The sequence below is a fragment of the Diceros bicornis genome, chromosome 29, assembly GCF_020826845.1.
Source record: "Diceros bicornis minor isolate mBicDic1 chromosome 29, mDicBic1.mat.cur, whole genome shotgun sequence".
Taxonomy (NCBI): Eukaryota; Metazoa; Chordata; class Mammalia; order Perissodactyla; family Rhinocerotidae; genus Diceros; species Diceros bicornis.
The window spans coordinates 7,792,529-7,802,690 of NC_080768.1; positions in this window are offsets into that span (position 1 = coordinate 7,792,529).

Here is a 10,162-nt window from a genome sequence, read left to right on the forward strand (position 1 = left end):
TCTTCCCCCAGCTGCAGAGACCCCTGCAGGTTTTCTCATAAAGTCCTTTCATTTAGATTCCATTGCTTTTCTCCCTATCGTGGGCAAAATTCCAAAATGTTCCCCAACCCCTCAGGACTGTCTCAGAATAGAATGAGCTGCTGAGTGTGGAGTCTGGAGGAGAGTGTGCTCCTTTCTCTTTCTTTCCATGTCGGTATCCTGGCCTGGAGGTGGCTGTGCACACCGTGTGGAGGTGGAGAAACAGCTGAGTCACCTTGAATTTCAGCCCAAAGATTAGTTACACCCTCCCAGGTTCCTCACCTTTGACTCTGCTCCTTCTCTCTCTCTGCTTTGTTGAAGGGCCCTGGGTTAGGTGGGACCTGCTGATTCCATGGTTCCAGGTTCTCCTTCAGCTTTTTGGAGCCCAAGGGCTTGGGGGCTAGGGCCCCTTGCCAATGCTTCATGGTGAACCAGATACTTCTCCCCAAATGCTCTGCGGTCCTTGCACTTCACCTGTGGGTGGAGGAGGAGGTGATCACTGAGTCAGCAGAAATAATAGGGTGATTTCAATGTGAATTTAAGGACAGATTTAGAGAGGTGAATATTGATTTGGGAGAAGGGATGGGACATATGGCAGTACCTGTCAGGATATTGAAGGTATGGTGGTGCTTTGCAAAGCTTCTGTTAGGGAAGGACATGGGAGGAAGGATTGGAGGTCTCAAGGTGAACAGAATGAGCCAGATGGAAAGATTGAGACCAAAATCAAGTGAGACACGACAGGAAATAGGAAGTGAGGTTGTTCCTCCAAGTCTCCATGTGTCTGGTGATGTGGTCCCAAGGCAGGAGATCCTCGCATGGGAAAGGACAACGGAGTGATGGCCACAGAACTGTCCATGTCCAAACCGTGTCTCTGGATTCCATGCACATCCCTGGTTCCCCACAGACGCAAGTCTCCACACTTACCCTGGGATCCTCCTCCTCTGGTGGGGTAACCCTTTGCACTACTGTTCCCTTCAGTTCCTTCTTCCCTTTCTAGGCATTTAAGATTCTGGAGGGCCTATAGTGGGTGGAATGGCCCGCCATCTGCCTTACCTCCTTGGAGTGTCATGTCAGTGTTTCTGGGAATTTTTATTTTATTTTATTTTATTTTATTTTATTTTATTTTATTTTAATTTTATTTTAGAGGAAGATTGGCCCTGGGCTAACATCCATGCCCATCTTCCTCTACTTTATATGGGACGTCGCCACAGCATGGTTTGACAAGCGATGTGTCAGTGCGTGCCTGGGATCCAAACCTGTGAACCCTGGGCTGCAGAAGAGGAGCACAGGCACATAACATTTACGCCACTGGGCTGGCCCCCCCTGGGAATTTTATTTTAGATTTCCTGAGTCAAAAGAGAAAGAAAGCTTTCAGGTTCATACAGAGACAAAAGTCTCTCATGCACCTTCTTCTCCATGTGGTGACGCAGGGACTGCAGGACGACTCAGCCAGAACACATTTCTCACAAGGTGATGTCTCCCTCCCAGAGGTTTTGTCCTTCTCCCTGACTCCTTCCCCCCACAATTGCACTCTGCCCAAGACCAGACATGGGAGGCATCCTTTGTGAATTTGCATTTGCATCCTTAAAAGAGTGATTTTAGAGACTTTGGTGAGGTCTATCACAATGCACTCTATTTGGCCAAAGAAAGACAGTATTTCTTCGGGTGTACCCAATAATCCATGCCAAGGGAATGCTGCAATGAATGCTGGGGCACACGTATTGGAAAGTCAAAAATAAAGTAAATATTCCTCCTGAAAATTTGAATTTCCTCTTTGACATAAGAGGAGGCAGTTTTGAAATTCAAATTCACATAGAAAAATGTTTTCTCCTCTAGTAGACTGGAAGCCTCAGGGGGTCAGCAGGTTCAGTACTATTTTATTTTATTTGTCATCTTATGCCACAGTTTTTTTCTTTTTTTATGCCCCATTTTTAACAAGTTTCCAGAAATGTGAACTGAATATGTTTGAACTGAAGATGAACAAATCAGTTTTTTAGACTTTAAACGTCCGTAGCCAAACCCAGCAAATTTCCGTATCTTCTTAGTCACTGCCCCACACACATCAGGAGCTGGGGTCTATTTCCTCTGGAATTTGAACCTCATGTAATCATTTGCATTGAATATGATGTGTTTTATCGGTCTCTTTCTCAGAATTCCTATGAAAATTAAAGAATCTATACCCCAGTGCCTAAAGCCACATCACTCCCTATTTTTCCTACTGTCCTCTTTCTCAGAGGGATTGTCTGAGGGGGCAATTTGTAATGGAAACCCATCTGAAATCCAGCTGTGCTCCTCCAGTCTGATTCTCGACAGATGGGTGCAGGAATAGCTTGCCTGAACGTGATGCCACTTCCAAGGTGCCTTTGGAAGGGTCAGAGGGGGAGTTTCCTCTCTGGGCAGGCTTTTACACTGTTTTTAGGTCACGTGACCTTGTTAAGGGGATTAAAGGGATCTCAATCAATCCATCTAATCCTCCCACCCTTGATCTAAGCAGGTCATGAAGCCATGAACTGTGCTGTGTTGTTTAGAGTTTTCAGGCATTTTAAAACGCCATCTACTCTTGGACATACTTTTAAGAATGTCTATTTTCTGTAAGAAAAATAAACTTTTGTGCCTAGGCCTGTTTCCTTCTGTACTTTGTATTTCTGTTATTGTGGTAAACAATGAGTGTCATAATATTTGCTATGTTAATACACTGATGTGGAGAGTTCTGTGGCATTGAGTATATTCACATTGCTGTGCAATCATCACCATCATCCATCTCCCGAGCTTTAACGTTTCTCCAACTGCAAGTCTGTATCTATTAAACACTGATTCTTGACTCCTCCCTACCTACAAAACATTCCTCCTCCATACTCCTTTCTATCTCTATGAATTGGACAGCTCTAGGAATTCATAGAAAAGGCATCATACAACATCTGTCTGGTGAGACTGACTTCCTTTGTGCTTTATATTGTGACTCAAATAATTGTTATTGAGGACTCTCCATGTTGATACATGGAGCTATAGTTCACTCAGTTTCACAGTGCTTTACTAGGAGTTGACGTCTAGGAATTGGAGTTTTCTTTTTTAGCCTCTTCTCTGATTGGTTGATATTTGTGTTATTTTCAGCATTTCTCTTCCTCTAACAGTCAGGACTGTGAAAGTGTTAGGCACATGTCTTCTTATTTATTAAGGGACAGTTAGGAATGGAAATGCCAATTATCTCATCTGGGCAATTTCTCGGTTGGTCCAACAGACAATCGTGTCCTGTAAAGCAGATCAACAAATACCACCCCCAATAGCACAGGTGGAGTGTCTCCATTCCTCCAGATTGTTGGTACTCTTGGGAGTTTCCACAGTTTGTGATTTGCATTCATTTGCAATTGTATGGATTCTTAAATTAGTATTTCATTAATTATTCATGAATCGGCTCACAGGGACTGGGTCCAAGGCCCTGTACCCACGTCTTGGTCCCACCCTTGTGCCCACCACTGGGCAGCAAGTACCGCCCGAAAATCTCCCACAGCAGCCTGGGTCCTCATCCTGGCCGCCTGTCATTTCAAGGACAGACTGCCCCTTTAATCTCCCACCACTGGCATAAGTTCTCCTCCTCACTCCCGCCGCTAAACTAGAGTGGCATTCGCCACTCTGAGGACCACCCTCCCAAGACAGAATAAAGGGATCCTTTCTTAGAAAAAACCAGTAATTATATAAATTTGCATACACTGTTTCTGGTTCTGTTCTTTCAATTATTAATTTTTCAATTATCTCCTCATCTTTTAAGAGAAAATCCCTCGGGATTTTGAATGGAACTGATGGTATTACCCATTAATTTGAAGATACAGTGTTGTTTTGTGATTTTTTTTCAACTATGATATGTGTTAACGACCACCAAATTATATGTCAGTGTATTTCAATTGGGGGTATTTTATATTCTTTCATAAAACTCTGTAAAGATTTTCCTAGATATAATGTATGGATCTATTTATTTTGGGAAGGAGGGCTATTGTCAGTAATCCTTCCTCTAAATTACATTTTAATTAAAATAAATTATGCCTGAATCCTACATCTTGTTAGTTTTATTTGGTAGTTTTATTATTTTGCTGAATGCAGCTATTAATTCAAAGATTTTTTTCTATGATTTTGCCAGGGTGTTCTTTGTAGACATTTGTATCACTAGCCAATACCAAATATGTTGGGGTTTTATTTCCAAGAGTGCACAATGCCGTCATTTCTCAGGTGTCAGTGCCCTGCCAGTGTGTGCAGCACAGTGTGGAGAAGCAGCAAACACTGTGGGCTCCTTCTCTAGTTCTCTGTCTTTAAAGGCATGAAGTTTACCTGAAAGCATGTTGTTTGGTTAAGAATGTACAGTGTTTCAGTCTTCTGTTTTTCCATTCCTTTTTTAGTAATCATGGTTAACTTCATCGATATATAAAATTCTGCCTCTCTTAATGTCATCATATTTTTTTTTTTTTTTTTTTTTGTGAGGAGATCAGCCCTGAGCTAACATCGGCCAATCCTCCTCTTTTTTTGCTGAAGCAGACGGCCCTGGGCTAACATCGGTGCCTATCTTCCTCCACTTTTATATGGGACGCCGCCACAGCATGGCTTACCAAGCAGTACTTCGGTGCGCGCCCGGGATCCGAACCAGCGAACCCCGGGCCACTGCAGCGGAGCGCGCGCACTTAACCGCTTGCGCCACCGGGCCGGCCCCTTAATTTCATCATATTTTATCTGTAATTTTATCATGTTGTCAGTCAGTGTAATAGACTTTCTAGTCTTATACCTGAAATTTACTCAGACAATAGATGGTAAATGCTTTCCCCACAACACACACAGAAAGGTGATGGGAGGAAATATGTGGGGAGGAATGTGTTAATTCACCAGATTGTGGTGAGCATTTCCCAATGTACATGTTTATCAAATCATCACATTCTACACCTTCAATGTGTATGATTTTATTTGTCAATTATAGTGTCAAAAATTTTGGAGAAATATGTTTTCTAATTTTGGAAATTTTCCAAATAATGGAATAAAGAATAAAGCATTCCTGATTGCTTACAAATTATGTTGATGATGTTATTTTGCATCCACTACTGTTTTCACTTGGATTGAATAGCTAATGATTTGGTCCATATATTCCTAAGTAAGACTGGGTTATATGTTTTCCTTCAGCTCTACCCATCTCTTCCCGATCCATTTCAGATTCATTTCCCTCTTTCCCCACAGGGGCAATTAACGGACTGAAGTGAGCCCCTGAGTAATGGCTCTCAATTCTGGGAAGACCGTCATCTACACTTACTTTCAAAAGTCAAAGTTCCCTGTGAATTTTGAAGGATGATATTTTCTAAAGGAAGTTAGCTTAAAATGGGTTTGTTTTGTATCAGTTGGATTAGCCTCTGTTATCCATTTATCTGGAGCCTTGGGGAGCCCTCAATCTCAAGTCATGATGGAGGAAAAGGCAGGAACTTGGGCAGGTAGTCTGAAGCCCTAGTGGTTAGGGACTGCTCCTGGGAGGGCAGGGCTTGAGGGAGCCTGGGAGGTGCACTGAGGCTACTGAAGAGTCAGAAAGAGGGGACCTGTTTGTTAGGGTGAAGCACTAAAGGCTGCTAGTGTAGCTTGGGGAAGGAGATGTCCTTGAATTAGAGGAAGAGAATATGCAGGTACCTTCAGGGATGCAAAGCTTTGGAGGGGCCAATCCATTGTAGGTGACCTGGAGCAGGAGCCAGGGGCTTTGACCTGGACAGGCAAAAGGAACTGTGTGAGTGAAGGGCTGGAAATGGGAAGGGGAGGAAAGGGTGGATGTGAGACTTACAATGGGACCTGGGCAGACCTCAGATGATGGATGGGGAGGGGAAGCAGGAAGGGCAGAAGGGACCTGGGCCTGGGTGGGGAGGAAAGAAACTCAGGGTAACTGGTAGGAAGATGACCATCTCTGTTGCCCAGAGGAGATCTAAGTCCAGCTTTGTGTTGGGGAGGAAATGTGAAAGGGAGTGTGAGAAACAAGTAAAGAGGAACCTAGGCCAAGGATATGGGTGTGAAGATGCCAAGGGAAAAGAGGGGATGGGAAGCTGGGCCATAGGAGAGAGACCCACTGATGCAAAGTAGGGCCCATGAGGGAAGCTCTTGCCTTTAAAGGCAGCAGGCTGTCCAATGTCAGCCAGGGACCAGTGAGTGTAAGTCTGCTTGCGGGGACCCCCGCCCCCTACAATCATCCTGAGAAAAACAGACCCTTCTTTCACGAAGGAAATCTCCTCAACTTTTTATAACAATCACCACAAAATTGATTCCTAAGAACAGTTATAATAAAAATAAAGATGAAAAATAATAATAATGACTACGATGACAAATAATTTTAATAATTAATATTATTTAATATTACTATTAAAAGGAATAGATGGAATTTATATTAGAAAAACCCCTAAGTGAATGACAATGGATCAATAAGGTGCCTGTGAGGGAGTTTGGAGTCAGCGCCCTAGGATGGCACCATGAAATGTGTTCCCTGATGGCAGAGAAGCAGCAGGAGGGATATCATGGCCCCACAGGACATGTGTGACCTGGTCAATCCTGTGCAAATTCCTGAAGGAGGGTCTAGCAGGCAGAGGTGTAGGGACTCTGTTCCTATCCAGCCTTCTTCAGTTCACTCAACAATTTTCAGAATTTCAGCCATGTGACTAACTGGATGGGTTCCCTACAGGAAGGCATTTCCCCAAAGCCACTCCTGGGCCTCCCCTTGGAGCCCTCCTCCTGACTGCCAGGAACTTGGCTCTTCCAGGACTCCATCAGCCCTCACAGCCCAGCTGTCCTCCTGCCATTTGGTCTCCCAGACTCGCACATGTGTACATCTGGTCTCCCAGACTCTCACAAGGGGTCATCTGGTCTCCCCCACCCCCACATGCTGCCCAGGCCAGCAAGGGCACCACGGCCTGGTATCCTTGGAGGAAGTGGACCTTCATGTGGTTGCTTGGGGCGAGCTGTGCTCTCAGTCCCTCCAGGACAGCTCTGTCCTTCCCTGGACATTGGGGAATCTTGAAATTCCCTGAGTTCCATACACATCATTTGTGGGCATTTTCCAGGCAGCTAAATGGACTAGGAAATACTTAGGAGGCTCTGGGATGAGGTGAATCTTTCTCCTACCATTAAATGAAGGATGGAGGAGATCCATAGTTCCCCAGGTGGTTTAGAAAAATTCTGGAGTCTCAGGTGGAACACAACTAGCCAAAGGGTAACTACTCAATATAATACATCGTCTATAAGCAATTTGAATAAAATAAATTTGTTAAAATTCAATTTCCCAATACAGCAAACTTCCATTTCATCAGTGTCACTGACATACCAAACCATTATTTTTGTCAACAATAAGTGAATTTTAAGTCAATTCGTAATGGTATGTCATAGATATTTAGCTCCACTAAGGGTAGTTAGGACAGTTGAGTTGACCAGTGTCCATTTTGTTTAATGATACCATTAAATAGGTTATAATTTGTTGACAGTTGGAATGTTTTATTGTTCTAATGAAATTATATTTATCAAGGAATGGAAACTTTGTCATTGGTATCCCAAATGTAATTACACACTGAGGCAGAAAATGAGACAAAAATCACAAAAGGAACCACATTAACAAACTCAAGCAAATGTTGGCCTGTGACTAGAAGGAATAGGGTCAGGAAAACTTCACAGAAAACACTTGCCACAATGGAGAGGAAAGGGATCCCCTACAGCAAAAGATTCATGAAAATATCCAGGAGTTAAAGGAACTAAGAAACTGAGTGATCAGCAGTTGCTGATGGAGTTTTCAAATAATTAACACTAAATCCATATGGGACACAATAAATACAAGACACCATGGAGACATAGAATCTTTAGTCTTAAAGGAATGCTACAGATAAATGGTATTATATATATATAGGAACATATATATCGCTGTGTTGAAATATTCATTAATATATATTTTATCTTCTGGCCGGCCCCACGGCTTAGCAGTTAAGTGCACGTGCTCCTCTACTGGCAGCCGCGGGTTCAGATCCCGGGCGCGCACCAGCACACCGCTTCTCCGGCCATGCTGAGGCTGCGTCCCACATACAGCAACTAGAAGGATATGCAGCTATGACATACGACTATTTACTGGGGTTTTGAGGGAAAAAAAAAAAGGAGGAGGATTGGCAAGAGATGTTAGCTCAGGGCCCGTCATCCTCAGCAAAAAGAGGAGGATTAGCACGGATGTTAGCTCAGGGCTGATCTTCCTCACACACACACAAAATAATAAATATATATATATATATTTTATCTTCACTCGAATAAAGTATCTATACTATGTTCTCCTTATCTGTAAGAGTAAGTTAGGAGATCTACACATACTGCTTCTGAATGTCAATCTCCTTTCTAACTACCACAGACCTGCTCTTCTGTCCCCCACCTGCTGCTTCTGAGAAAAGTCCTCTTGTCCTTCAAGAATCACAGGAGCCCTTCCTTAAGGGAAGAAAATGTGAAGTAATCCATATAGAAGCTCAGAAGTAAGCGCACGAATCAATTTTTGTACAAAAGTTTATAAAATATGTAAAATACCTCCTGGTAATAAAAATATCCTCAATTTGATATCATGCATGGAGACATAATGGCATCTCATAAAATTTGTAAGTGAAAATAAATATATATTTTTGTGATTACTTTAACTCAGTGACATAAATTTCCTCCAGGTAAACTACACACTGACGGAGAAGACGGGACAAGAACGAGAAAACAAGAAAAAACCAGGAACACAAATGAACCAACTGTTAGAACAAATAGAGGAAGGAAGCTACCCAGTCATGGACTTGGGCAAAAATAGGCATAAAGGTCCCCCATCCTAGGAAAATCTGTCTGAAGGGAGCCTGAAGTGAAAGGTAGTGAGGAACACAGTGTGAGCAGGAAAGTGGAGGGAGGGTTCAGGAAAGCTTTTTGAAAGGCGAGAAATAAACTTTGCTCTTAAAGATATTCAAAAGGTAAATACCCACAATAATTTATGCATTTAGATGTGCAGTTTTTTATATTAAGATATTATTTGTCAACATCATAACTTGATATTCTTTTATCCTCTTGGTTTACCTGTGGAAAACCTATTCCTTCTTCAGGATTGATAAAGTTGTGCTTTCCTTGATGACAGTATTTGTAAGGAAACCACTAGAGGGGAAAAATAAAATACTGTATAAATAGACTCAGGAAAGATGCATACATAGAAAAAGAGTAAGCATAATTCAGGCATTATCATTTTTTCTAAAATTTGCTACCATAAATGGAGACAAAATGAAGTAATAAAGCAATTTGTGATAAAATTATTATAACTAATAAGAGTTATTTAAAGAATGAAAAATTCTGATCAACTTGTGAATCTGAGAGTGAGATTAGGGGAATACAAAACAATGCAACAGCATATCTTTGGATTTCAGGGGGGTCCCTGTAATAATCAGCCTTGGGGAAGTGGATGCACGGCTCTGTCTCCTGAAGGACCCTCCTTTCACCCTGACCTGCCCTCCTCACTCCACTTGCTCCCTGGGAAGATGCCATTTCTCCTCTATGACCAGGAACAACTGTGCTTCCTTGAAGGAGATGCGATGGAAGTTACCCAGGTGACTAAACAAACGCTTCTATAAATGAATTCCTTAATATAAATGTAGAAAACAATTCCAAATTTTCATTTGTTAGGCAGTGTTCTCTTCATTTTGCCTTCATGAATTTAAAGATCTAGAAATCATTAAAAATTGACGGTAAAAATGTAAATATATAATATTTACTCTTTTAGCTAAGTTAAATACTGACTCTTATATCTGAATTACAAATAAATAAATAAAACATGGCCCGATAAGCAAGAATATATATATACAAAAGTAATTTATAATTGATGTTTGAAAGTGGGATCAGGGAAGATACTCGCAAACCTTCTGTTGTCAGAGAGAGACAGAGTTCCCGTCTAGATGACACTCTGTGTAAAGTGCCACCTCGTCATATGTACTAGAATATGCTGAGAGACCAACAGCATTGTGGGAGAATTTAAACTACAAAGCATGGAAAGGTAGAGCTTCTTCACAACAGGATCCTTCTAAAGTTATGCCCCATCAGGCTTGGGGACAGCTGTTGGGAAATAGTAAAGCTGGCCAGATCATAAAATCCTATTTTCTCATCC